Source organism: Drosophila serrata, unplaced genomic scaffold (assembly GCF_035046125.1).
Source record: "Drosophila serrata isolate PLE 108 unplaced genomic scaffold, ASM3504612v1 contig_165, whole genome shotgun sequence".
NCBI lineage: Eukaryota > Metazoa > Arthropoda > Insecta > Diptera > Drosophilidae > Drosophila > Drosophila serrata.
Window position 1 is genome coordinate 4,473,638 of NW_028257063.1, and position 13,162 is coordinate 4,486,799.

The following is a 13,162-nucleotide window of genomic DNA, read 5'->3' on the forward strand; positions in this document are numbered from 1 at the left end:
GAATTTTTGTTTTAGAACTTTTAAAGGCCTTCTTCAACCCCTGAAATACATTTAAACATTCTTAACTTCATTTAAAACGATTGTTTGCTCTAGAAACCGTCTTGATAATTCATCTTTAACATTTTTCTCTACAAAATCTGAGAAATTTCTCATTGAATTTACCCTAAACACACTTAGCTCTTTTCCTTCAGTGTCTTTTAAAGCGAATATTAATCGACGTTGTTGCGTGTCTCTTTTGAATTCTTGATGGGGAAAATACTGGAAAATGGACTATCATTCGATTTAAAACCGCCATGGCCAAGACCCCACCCCCCTTTTTTTTTGTGGGTGGAAGTGGAAGTGGGCGTGGCCCCAGTGTTGGCCACAGTTTAAATTCTCAACTTAGCCTTTTGAGCTTTTTCGTGGTGGCTGATGGTCAAGAACGCCTTCTCCGTCGTCTCCGCCTTGAGAACGCCTATTTGCTTTTCATTCGAACTAATTGAATGGAAAACCGGGCAGCTGTTGAAGTCATTGATGGGCTGGGGGAAAATGGAAAATGTAAGCGAGGGAAAATTAGAGGTACAATTGAAGAAGAAAATGGGATTCACAAGGTTGCAAACTTAGAAAAGAAAATTGTAAAGGTAATTTTAGACTTTTCCACAAACTTAGCATTGCATTTATTTACTATAATTATCATAAATTGTTGTTTTTAGGGCTCAAATTATATTTAAAAAAATTAAACCGGGACTTTTTCCTTTGAAAATTAACCCTAGGAAAAGTTTTTTGTGTAATTAACATTTTTAAAACATTTTCCCGTAGGTTTTTTGTCCGAAATAATGGGGTAATTCATTAAAAAATTAATCACAATAACATTGTTCCCCAATTTATTAAAATTAGTTTTTAGAAAAATACACACATTTAGTTAGAAGCTAAAAACCTTCATTCGACATGACTCAGCAAACCAAAAAAATGCATAAAAAGCATCCAAAAAACCCTCTCAACTTTCCTTAATTTCCCCCTTTTCATTTTTTTTAAACAAACCCCCAAATTACGCAAATGTTTTGATCATATCTCCCTGCTAAACTCTGCCCAAAAATGAACCAAATTTCGAGAGTAATTTTCCGCCTCTAATAGATTTAATAGATTACTATACCCATGATGATGATGATGATTGTTTAATATACACGTAGTTTTAGCTTAGAACTTTCCATGCGCATTTTCCCCCAAAAGCAATAACATATATTTAGACTAATAACTGAATTAATTAAAATCTCATTTTTAATGCGGGAAAGAAGGAAGTGAAAAAAAGGAAAGGAACGGAAAGAAAAAAAAAACTGGAGCTGGCTAATTAATTTTAGCCCTAATAACGGAGAGGGAAGTAATTAAACGGGGACCCAACTTTTACGACACTTGATTAGGGTCACCGGGGTATGTATGTATGCGAGGTGCCTTTTTCCACCATTTTAAGTAGGGAAAACCAACCAAAATGCCACCCACTGGCCACCCGTAATTAATTCAATCTGTGCACTTACACGCTTATCACCCAATCCCAAGGCTCCAGAGAAAGAGAGAAGGAGAGACTCGCCCCGGGGTTAGAACGGAACCCAATCCCAAAGTAAACCCAACAAGGGCGTTGTTTTGTCATGATTTTTAATTAACTTAAAATCAACCCGAATCCCCTTTTGGTCTGGTCCTCTGTGCATAATTTGATTACATCCTTATCGCTCCCGCCGGGATCTTGTTTTAGCTCGTAACGAGCGAATCCGTGACACTGCCACGCAATTGTGTTTGTGTTGTTGCGGCTATATCCTGCCATCCTGGCCGAGTCCACCCAACCTCCTTCCAAAAAAGGCGGGGCAGGACTATATGCCTCACCAAGTTTATTTACACATGCTGGCGTCAGATAATAAATTGCCCCCGGTTTACGGTTCTGGTTGCCACCCACGCACTTTACGGAGCAGGAGCAGGAGTCCGAGTCCTGAGAGCTTGAAATGAACAGCCAACAAACAGGCAACAAGGATAATAAAACGATTTCCGCAACGTGCCATAAAATCCCCCGAGCAATTCAATTCAATCTACACGTGGAGCGTTCACACACAGAAATAAGCAGAGGGGAGGGAAAAGCACGGGAAAAATTAGGAAAAATCACAAGGTTCTATATTAAAAATATCAAACAAATAAATAGTATTTAAAAGAGATTTTGTAAATTAAAAATGTAGAGCTATTTCACTGATGAAAGTAGGAGAGAATGATGGGGTTCATATTTGATTTGTGGGACTTTTTACTACGATTTAGAAAAGTTGATAAAAATTGTAATATTTTTATTGTTTAAAGGTGATTTTTATATAGCGTTTTTATTCCCTGACAAATTAAATATAAACTCTAAAGAACTTAGTGTGTTTAGGATGATTTTTTATGTGTACAAGTATGTGGTAAAATTTTAAATAAATACTATTAAGAGAAAGTAATTAAAATTTTACAAAAAGCAACATTTCAAGCTTCAAAAGAAGCCTAATAATAATAATAATAATATTAAAAGATAATCAACCAAGAATTTCAATAATATTTTTCAAATAAATCAGTTTATATGAACGTTAATTTAAAACCGCTAGAATAATAACCAAAATATTTTGTTTATTACAAATGCTATTATAATTTGTACTAAATCTTTGTTTTCAAAAGAAAAACTACTCTTTATTTTTCTTTGTGCATAAAAATGGGAGGCAGCAAATGTAGAAGGCGGACCGAAGCTTTTGCCATTTGATCTTTAGCAGCGTCAATTTGTAGTAAAAACACGCGCGGTTTTATTATTCCATCAGCACAGCGGCCACAAAAGCAGAAGGAAATGCCAGTCGAGGAAAACCAAACGAGAGGGGGTGGAAAATGGAAAATGCCGCATTACGCCATCCTAGAAGGCATAAGGAGAAGGAGAAGGAGCAGATGGATGGAGGAGATGGAGATGGAGATGGACGAGCCCTGAGAATGAACACTCCCTTGTGTGCCATCAGCAAATTAGAAACGTTTAGGCTTCGGTAAGGGTGAGACGCACAAGGGTTGTTTCAACCCTCATAAGGACCCCGGAAGGATGCCAAGGATAACTGGATGTTGAGCCACGAACCATATTGTCTTGAGGAATGAGCAAAGTGCCTGAAAGGAAGATAAAAAAAACGAGCAAAGCGCTTTATTCAATTGAATTTTAATTGAACGGAGAGTGAGAGTGTATATATCTTTTGTGGGGTTTTCTTAAGGGAAATTGAAAAACATAATAAGGAAAATGTATGTAAATGCAAGAAGTTAGATATTAGCTATGTATTAACTGATTTATGTTTTTGTTTTGAAATGTTTTACTTCTTTTACTTTGGTTAAACGTAAAGTTAGTTAGGTTAAAGTAGATTTGCTATCTTTAAAAAAAGATCAGTTCAAAGCTCTTATACCTTTAATTTCTGTTTGAAATAATGGTTTTAAAGCTCCCTCTTAGTTTCCTGAAAATATTATTTAATAAATTACCTCAGAAGACTGCTTATATGGTTAATGAAAAATATTTTTAACCACAAACTAAATTTGGGATATTTGCTATCTTCAGAGGAAAAGGTCAACACACATGATAATCTTTAAGAGAACAGCGTTAAACCTTTACTTTTTCTACCTCTTTCATGAGTTATCCTCCTATAACCTTTAAAAATTCTATATAGACTCTAACTGTGATCGAGTTGCAATACAAGTTAATTCATAACATTTATTAATTGATGTTAGAATCTTAATAGAACCTTCTCTCATACTTTATCTCCCTTAAACCCCTTTGGAAAACTCTACAAATACTAACTCTAAACAAGTTCTAAGCCAAGTTAATTCATAAATCCCCTGTATCATTTCTATATGGCTTGACTTGTTATCATAACTGCGCAGTGACCGACTTCTGATTGTCGCAATTCCTAGTTCCTAGATCAACGATTAACCCAAACATGCCCGGCATGCAGCTAGCTGAGTGCTCCACCAAGACTCTTCCCCAGATGGGAGAAGACATCCCCTTCGGACTCCTTAAACGGGCCAAGACATCATCAAGTGACAGGTTATATGGAGGAGCGAGCCGTCTGGGATAATTATGAATGATTATGCGATCGTTGTACGAGGCCTCACTGTACATGCATCTGATGAGCTGTCAATATTGACAGTCGGCCGACAATTGATGACAATTATTTTATTATGGCCGTCGGTTGGGATGCCAGGCAACTTGTTAACTTGGCCCGGTTGTATCGACCAGGCCAGGCCATTTCGAGGCGGAGCGTTTAACAAGTGCCAACATGCCGGCCAACTCCCCTGATTAGCCCACCCAAAGCGCCAATTGTCCATAAAAGTCAATGGCATTGCCAGCAACTACAACATGAGAGCGGCAATTGCACAATGATCTTGTTGCACACTGAATCGGTTTAGAGGAAGCAGTCAATAGATAGCAGGTCCTTTTTGATCCCCTCAGGAGGATATCTGTCCAAATATTTACACACAAGCCCCGGGAAAGCAGGTCAATTCCTAGGTCCTTTGATTTCGGCCGCCTCACATATATTTTGTCAACTCACAAATTGTCCTCTGTTACATTTTTTTTTGGGTGCTGTGTCCTGCGTCCTGCGTCGTGTGCATCCCTTTTGTCAACTCAAATGATGTTGCGCCATCCTTTGAGCCTTATTTATGGGCCAAGGCAAAAGATCTGAGAAGCCGCTGCTCCTGGGGATTTGCCACCCAAGCAGCGTGAGAAGATTGGGTTCCAGGAATCACGATGTTAATTTAAGCATATATGCTTTAAAATTAAAGGGTATCCGCTTTTATTAGTATTACAAATTAATTACAACGAAATTTTAAAACTAAAATTAGCTTAACTCACTTCTTTATTTTACTGATCTTATGTTACATCATAATACTTACTGAATATTCTATTTAAAAATCTTGTTTCATTTAAGCTTTAATAATTAATAAGAGATATCCCTTCAAGAACCTCAAGTATAATCCATTACCACACTCCTTAACTGAAGAAAAACCCTTTAAGAACCAAAAAATAGTTTTCTTGCATGTATTTTCCAATCAATTTTTTGTGGCCCAGACCAAGCCCAAGGCGACTCCATAATTTTATATTTTTTCACTTAAGCAATTTTCTGACGGCATCTCGTGTCCGGAGGCAATCAAAAATATTACACCCCGTTCGAAAAAGGGGCGTTACTTGGACTCTCTTGAAAAGAAACAAAATAATGTTTAAACAGAGTTAAAGTTGAAATTGCAATCAGGCAGGGAGGGGCACAGCATGGTCGAGGAGGGAGCACACCAACAATAATGATTATGGAAACCTAATAAAGCAACAAAATTTCATTTCTTAATAACAAGAAGAAACCCAAGCGGGGCAAGTTTCTCTTGTGTTTTTCATGTTTTTTTTTTTCTTTGGGGAATTTCGAATTTTAACTTATTAACCTTTTGAGGGGGGGGGGGGGGTGGGGGAAGGCTAAGTGGAAAATCAACAAATTGTCTGCCATTAAAATGGGAATCAAGCCGAGACCATGATTAGCTGCAGTTCATATTTGTGTTTAAAAAGGAAACCTTAAAACTAAAACTAGCCCCGCGGCTAAGTTCAGAATCGCGGTAATCTGGCCAATCTGTAACTCTGGAAACTCAGCCTCTGACTTTTCCGCTTACAAAAGATTTTTCACAGCTCAGCACAAATTGCGGGCAATAAATTTGGTGTCAAAGCGCGCTGGAAAAACGTAACGAAAACGAAAATAAAAGCACAAAAACTATGGAGGAAGCCCAACTGCTGTTTAAACAAGCCGAAAAACAAGCCCGACTATTGGCCCCATGCAGCAAGTTGGCCCGAAAGCTAACCTCCACCTCCCTCCCCCCCTGCTCAAAGCCAAAACCATTAGCAAGACTCCAACTAAAGCCAAGACTCAGTCGAGGCAACACTAACAACAGCGAAAACAACTACAACAACTACGTTTGGGCCACGACATTTGACAACGCTAATAAATGTGCTGAATTTCATATTTATGGCTTCATAATTCCACAAAAACAACACCAATGGCAACAACAGCAACAAATGGCGGAGCAACCAAGAAGTTGCCACAAAATGCCGCAAACATTTGTCCCCTCAGTTAATGCAGGGGGAAAAAAACATCCTAGAAAATGCACAGAGATTTAAAGGGGGGTGTTTTATATAGATTTTTATATATTATAATTTATATGTACACATATTTTTATATATTTAAACAGAATTAAGAACGATTATTAAGTTGAAGATGGTTTTACTCTTGTTTTAACGACTTCTCTAGGGTTTGAGTGGTACTTTTGAGGCTTTTTAAAGATCTTTTGTAATATGTCTTAATTTTAAGACTCTTAGTTCTAAGTTTTTGAACTAAACTTTTTTTATATTGTTTTTTTATAGCAAAGGGATTTTCAAGTTTATTTATCTAGATTTTAGTATCCTGAAACCACAAACATAATAAATCGAAATTCTTCAGTTTATGATGATAATCTTTATTTATTATTATTATAGGTTTTAGGGATCCTTCCCACCTTTTAAAAACATTATTTAATGTTTCTCTTAAGAATTTTGGTAAAATTCAAAGACTATTGTTTTAAGCATCATCACCAATTTCCCATACAAAACATTTCATTAGTGAAGGAAATTAATAATAATAAATTTATAAAGTTAAGCAATATGTTCGATGCTTGATTAAATAAGTATTGGATAAAAATTAGTGAAAATATTTATTCTTGAAAGTTTTAAAGTACAACATTTGTTTTGAAAATATGAAATAATATTAAGATCTTAAGGATATATTTTATATTCTTTCAATTTTCCATCTTTTTTCTGAGTGTTTGTTAGACTTCAGCTCCCTGATCCCGATCCCAGCCAGCTTGGGCTCCTTGAGCCTAACTCAGGGGCCTGGCCTGGTCTGGACCGCTTTGGGCCCGCTCCAGCTCTTGGCTTGACTTGGCTGGGATCGCCTTGGATCGCTTGGCTTTTGGCGCTGCTGCTGCTCACAGTCAGGCGTCTCGTCGTCCCTCACAATAAACGCCAATTAAAGTCGCATAACACATGGCTTTATGGGCAAATATGGTGGATACATACATAGCATATAAGTAGGGGAGAATAGGAGGGGACACAGCTCCAACTCCGACTCCGACTCTGAGTCCACAAACAGGGCGCAGACAGGCGACATTTGTTAATGTTCGGCATTTGCCGGCATTGGCGGCTCACGTGAGCATAAATCAAAGAGATTAATCGAACATGGCTCAATTGCCGGTGAACATGGCAAGCTTGGCTGCCACAACATTCGGGGTGACATTTTCCAGTGTGTGTGACTCATGACGTGGCCGGGATGAGCTCATAGGCCAAGAGAAGAGAAAAAAAACACCAAACTCCAAACTCCAGACTTTGGCATTATGCGGTTAAACGCTGGACCAGCCTTCGGGGCAGCCCCAATCTCCGCCAGAAGTGAGGCCTTATAATTACGATCGGAGCAAGCAACCAACCATGCCCAGACGTGTAATCACAATGGACAGCCCCGGTTTGTCCGTATTCCTGGCCATGGCCATAATTTGCTTGTCTGCCATTTTGGCCAACGCAAAAAAAGCGAGCAGCTTTCGAGGAGACTCTTGGTGGAGCCCCCAAGGAGGAGCAGGCACTGGCACTGGCACTGGGAGAAGGGCAAGCCTTTTGCAAACGCAAACTGATAATTTTGATTTACAACATGCCAGTTATTATTTATAACTTACTTAGGCCCAAAGAGGAAGACTTAGCCATTCCATTTAAAGCATCCTTCGTGGTTTGTTTCCAGTCCGCCAGATGGTTGGTCTACGGAAATGCACTGTTATTGAATTTGGGTTACTTTAAAGGAATTAACGAATTTAAGAGAAATTGTTTGTAAGAATGGGTTGTCTAAAGAAATTATTATATAAGGGATTTCATTTAAGGGATTTCATTTAAGGGATTTCATTTAAGGTCTAAAGATATATTGCATATGATACAGAAAAATCTATCCAAACATTTTTAATGAGTAGTTTAAAAATGCAAATGCTTTCGTAGAATATTTATACCATTTTAAGTATTATTATTTCACTCAGAAGCTTTAAGGAGTCATTTCCGGCCCTATAAAGTATATATATTCTTGATCAGCATTAAAAGGCGAGTCAATCTAGCTATATTTTAAGGAAAATTAATATTTTTCATTTTTTCAAAAAATGATAAGGGTAACCCCTTAAAAATTAAAATTTGCAAAAATTTGCAAAAATTTAAGGTTTTAAACTGAGTATGCAGATTTGTTAACCGCTTAAAAACTAACATAGGAACGTTTTCCGAATAAAAAGTAATGCATTTTTGGCTTAGTTATGATGATTTTCTTAATCCAATTGTAAGGACATACAAACTTTGGATTGCCTATGTTTACTCCTTTTTTCCTTTTTATTTTTTATCACATTTGTGGTAATTTTATGCTCTACATCCCTTAATTAATATATTTTAGTTCTCTGTAATGAATATACAATGTAAATCTCTTTGTAAAACCAAATTTTTCCCATAGAAATAATAGAAAAAAATCACTTTTGAACAAAACTAAATACTAAAAACTGGACTAAAGTCTTAGAAACTAAATTTTTAAAAACTGTACATGAACTAATACTATGTTAATGTTTTCTTACCTTTAGCTCACAATTCCCTTATTAAAAATTTCAAAATTTCTCTCTGTACTCGCATTATCATCTTCTTGGCTAAATCGCGAGTTTCCCCTCCCTGACCGCCACTCGATTTGCCAATTCTCCGACGAACCTCCAACAATTCTCCGCCCATTCACGTTGCGAGTCCCTCGGAGGAGTCTCACGTTCTGCGAGCTGCGATTCCCCGAGTCCGATTCCCGATTCCCGATTCCCGATACTCCGCAAAAGGCGCACACTCAGGCACCTCTGTGAGCGTCCTCGTCCTCGGCCAGCGCCAGGAAATAACTTACTTTTGAGCCTCATACTCACTCACACTCCTTTTCATATGCGAAAATATAATTGGATACGCCAAAAATGGTTAGAAATACTCAATTAGAGGAGCGAAAGGATGCCTCGATTCGGGGAAAGGGAAACTTAGTTTCTTGGGAATCTTATATTTCCTGAAATGTTGCTACACATTCAGCAAATAAATCTATATAAAAATAAGTTAAAAGGTCAATGTTTAGCTGCCATTACTAGAATCTATATATATATCTCATAATACAATAATTATATAGACTGTAAAGTCAGCTACCCGCATTTCCTCTCTTTCAATTCCAATCGGAAGAATTCCTGACATACCCCAGACAAAGACAAGTCGACATAAATTGAAAATGATAAAACAATATTGAGACTAATATTTGTTAATGAACCCGCAGCACATGGAGCACATGCCCTATAAGGATGAATGGATCGTTGGTTGGTTGGTGAGGTTGGTGGCGTTGGGGCAGGCGGAAAACAATAATTGATCGAAATCAGAGTGTAAATTGTCGGCCGATGGCAATTTACCAAGGCCAAAGTCGTTGCCAATCAGTTGATGGCAGAAATGGCAGCTCTTAATTGTCTCAAGCGGTGTATCCATCAGATGCAGATACACGGAAAAGAATATTATGACCAATATAGTATGATTTTACAATGAATAAGCTGATGAAAATTCAATAACATAGAATTGTAGGACTTTTTTTGGATTTAAAACATAGAAATATGTAATTTTCTGATCTATATTTATAATATTTTTGAAGATATTTCAAGTTCTGGTCCATATTTGGTATATTTTAGAATATATATATATATATATATAGAATACTAAACTACAAAACCAATTAGAGTTTCTAAAATGAGGAAAAACAATAGAAACAATAGAACATTGTTATGTTAGAAGATGTTAAAAAACACCCTTTCAAGGTGTGTGAAATTGCAGCTATAGTAAATTATGAAGACTCTAAGAAAGTAATATAAACTATATACTATAAAACATAATATAAGCCCTCTACTTGTTAAAGAACTCTATATTTGACTATTTTTAGTCAAAAACTCTTCACTTTTCCCATTATTTCTTTCTGTGTAATCATAGATGATATATATATAGAGATGCCATAACTCCAACATTTGGTCAAGTGTGAGTGAGCATGGCGGCTCTTTGCGGCTCATTAAGTTAATTAAACCCACACGACGCAATTGGAGTTGCCATCATCATTAAAACTAAATTGAACAGACAAACAGAGGCTAAGAGGGGAAACTTGAGCTGGAAACTGGAGTTGAAACCAAAAACCATAGTTTTAGCTGACCAATAAAGTTGTACCCTATTAGCAGCCATATATATCTCTCAGCAGGGAAGCTAAGATTTAGAGCTAGTTTTTAGAGGGGCTTTCTGCTGGGTTACTAACTAACTCTAATTAACACAATTGTGCGAATAGCAAAAATGCGTTCGCGTCACTCAAATTGCAGCGAATCAAATCGAAACAATTCTGTTTCAGTTTGCAACTCTCACAGATCATTAAAGCCAATTACAATTACAATTAACAATTGAGTGCGAATCCGAGTGGGAATTGTTTACTGTTTAGTGTTGGCTTTAGTGATTTTGCAATTTTTGCACAGCCTTAAAGCGTTAATTAATTGCATTCAAGCCTCGACTTGGCTCTAGTTTGTATCTGTATCTGTATCTGTATTTGTATCTTTGAGCGGCATTTGCAGCTTGATTATTGCGTGCTCTCAACACTTTTGATGTCCGCTGGCTTCGCTCCAAGGTAAATAATTATTATCGCATTTAATTGTGTTTAGCTGTTAGCCAGATAGTTAGTTAGCTGGTTAGTTAGTAACTAGTTAGTTAGTTAGTTGGCGAAACAATGGCATTTCTGCATTTCCACACAGGCATTTAGCGTTTGTCGAGTGCCATGGCGGAAATTGGTATTTTTCTAGGGTTGGGGGGGAATCAAGAAAAATGAGGGTGGACAAGGAAAACTCTATTCAATGGGAGAGTTCATAAATATCTAATAATTTACGGCAAAAAGTGTGGGTGTGGGAATATAGAGTGGACTTTATTAAGGAGGAAAGTTGGTTAATTGAATATGCATATTTTTGAGTTAATTAAGGGGTCTCAATTTGAAGTAATTTATTATTAAGGAATGCTAGGGAAAGCGATATTTATACTATTCTTATGATATATTACTCTGTAAGGATCTCTATTTCAAGAAATTTATTTTTCATTACTATTAATAAATACTGAAGAGGTATAAATAATATTCCGATCAGTAAATATCAATGAACATTAAGTAACTCTGAACAGTCAGTATCTATGACCAGTAAGTAACTATAATAAGTAAGTATCTAAAGTATCTAAAAATATCTGTGTATGTAAAGGGGACCAAAGCAGTAAGAAAGTAAGGAAATAAATTGGAATATATAGTCTAGACCTAGGTCTGATACCACCAATAGCTGCTTACCGCAGTAAAGGACACGTCATTGTTTACTTCCTTTCCGTGTAGTGACCAAGATTGGGTGACTTCATCCAAAGTAGGCTTCTTCCTAGTCATCCAGATGTGTTTCATTGGCCACGTCATATTTTTAAAGTCGAAGGTTGATCACTTGCACTATCACTATTGATGTTAACACTAGGTACCCCTAGGACAGACTGAGGCGCGCGCGACCTCAGCGCCTCTATTTATAGTCCCCGAGCAGAGCAGAGAAGAGAAGAGAAGAGCAGAGAAGAGCAGAGAAAGTGAGTGTGAGTGCGTGGGAGAGTAGGAGTTGCCTCTAGAGATTAACATAGAGTGAGAGGGGGAGAGGCAGAGAGGAGCAGCGAGCTGATATTTAATTTACCTATAAACAATAAGTAACTATGAGCAGTAAGTAACTCTGATCAGTAAGTATCAATGAATATTAAGTAACTCTGACCAGTAAGTATCAATAAACATTAAGTAACTCTGAACAGTAAGTGCCTATGACCAGTAAGTATGTATGTTCAGTTACTAACTTTGAACACTAATAAACAATGACTTGCAACTTTTGTAACACAACACATTTCTGAAACTTGGCCGGCAGAAGTCACTTTGTTCCGGGGATGTTAGAACCAGTTGGGTATCATATGCACAGATGTGCGAGATTTGATTTGAAACAAATTTAAGAACAAGCTATTCTTCTATATAATTTTATACATATATATAGCTGGCATAGGAACGATCGGAAAATTTAAAAAAAACAAATAAGTTAAGTTAAGTTAATTTTAATCAAATTCGGTAATTAGCCATTATATATTATTCTAGAATTTTGTGTACAATGTTATGAAAATCGGACTACTTTATCATATAGCAGCCATACAAACGATCGTTAAAAATAGAGGAAAATGCAGGCATTACTTTATTGTTTTTAAACATATATATATAATTTATATTGCATTAATTCCTAGTGATCGAATTTCGGTCTGCAATGGTATACAAACTTCGGCGTGCCGAAATTAGCATCCTTTCTTCTTTAATTAAAGAATCTCTTCTATATTCTTCTTTATTATTATTATAGCCTTATTATATTCAGAAAACCCATTAAATATCCTTATTATTTCACAAAAAAAAAAAACCGCTAGACATTCCAAGGCACTTCCTATAATTATTTTATAAATTTTTCAAAGAATTACTCACAAGAACTTGAGCCAAATTGTATCAATTACAATCATTGATTCTCCTTCGGTTGCATGCCAAGAATGACGACCAAAAATCATTACCACAAACAATCCTAATTACGAAAGAACTACGAAATTTGCAGCAATTACCACATTTCCTGTCGTCCCAAAACTGGAACACCTGCAAATAATAAAAAATCACATATAATAATCGAAGACTTCTTGGCAGTCATAACTATAAGGCAATCAGTGAAGGGGGGGGAAATATTTTTGTTGAGGGATTCCTGGTAAGCAGTTTAAATAATTTCCATTAGCCGTTCGTATTTTGTACATACATATGTATATATATATATGTATATATAATGTGCCATATATCATCATTATCAGGGCCAAGAGCCAAGCTGATGACTTTGCACATGTGAGGCGGCGGCCAGCACGAGATCCCCCAATACCTCCACTCACGGATTAGTTACAACAACCTAACCGAAACCGAGACTGAAACCCAACCACAACGAAGCCTAACTCAGCTCAAGCGGACCGAACTGAACCGAAAGA

The 13,162-nt window shown here is 36.8% G+C and overlaps 1 long non-coding RNA gene across 1 annotated transcript; it reads right to left on the minus strand.

Annotated features, from left to right (window-relative positions):
- Positions 1-2,115: 2,115 nt before the first annotated feature.
- LOC147644526 (uncharacterized) lies at positions 2,116-11,644 on the minus strand. The gene is made up of 2 exons (XR_015270345.1): positions 11,436-11,644; positions 2,116-3,126 (listed from the first exon to the last, which is right to left on the minus strand). It is a non-coding gene; the product is annotated as an uncharacterized LOC147644526 (long non-coding RNA).
- Positions 11,645-13,162: the final 1,518 nt, after the last annotated feature.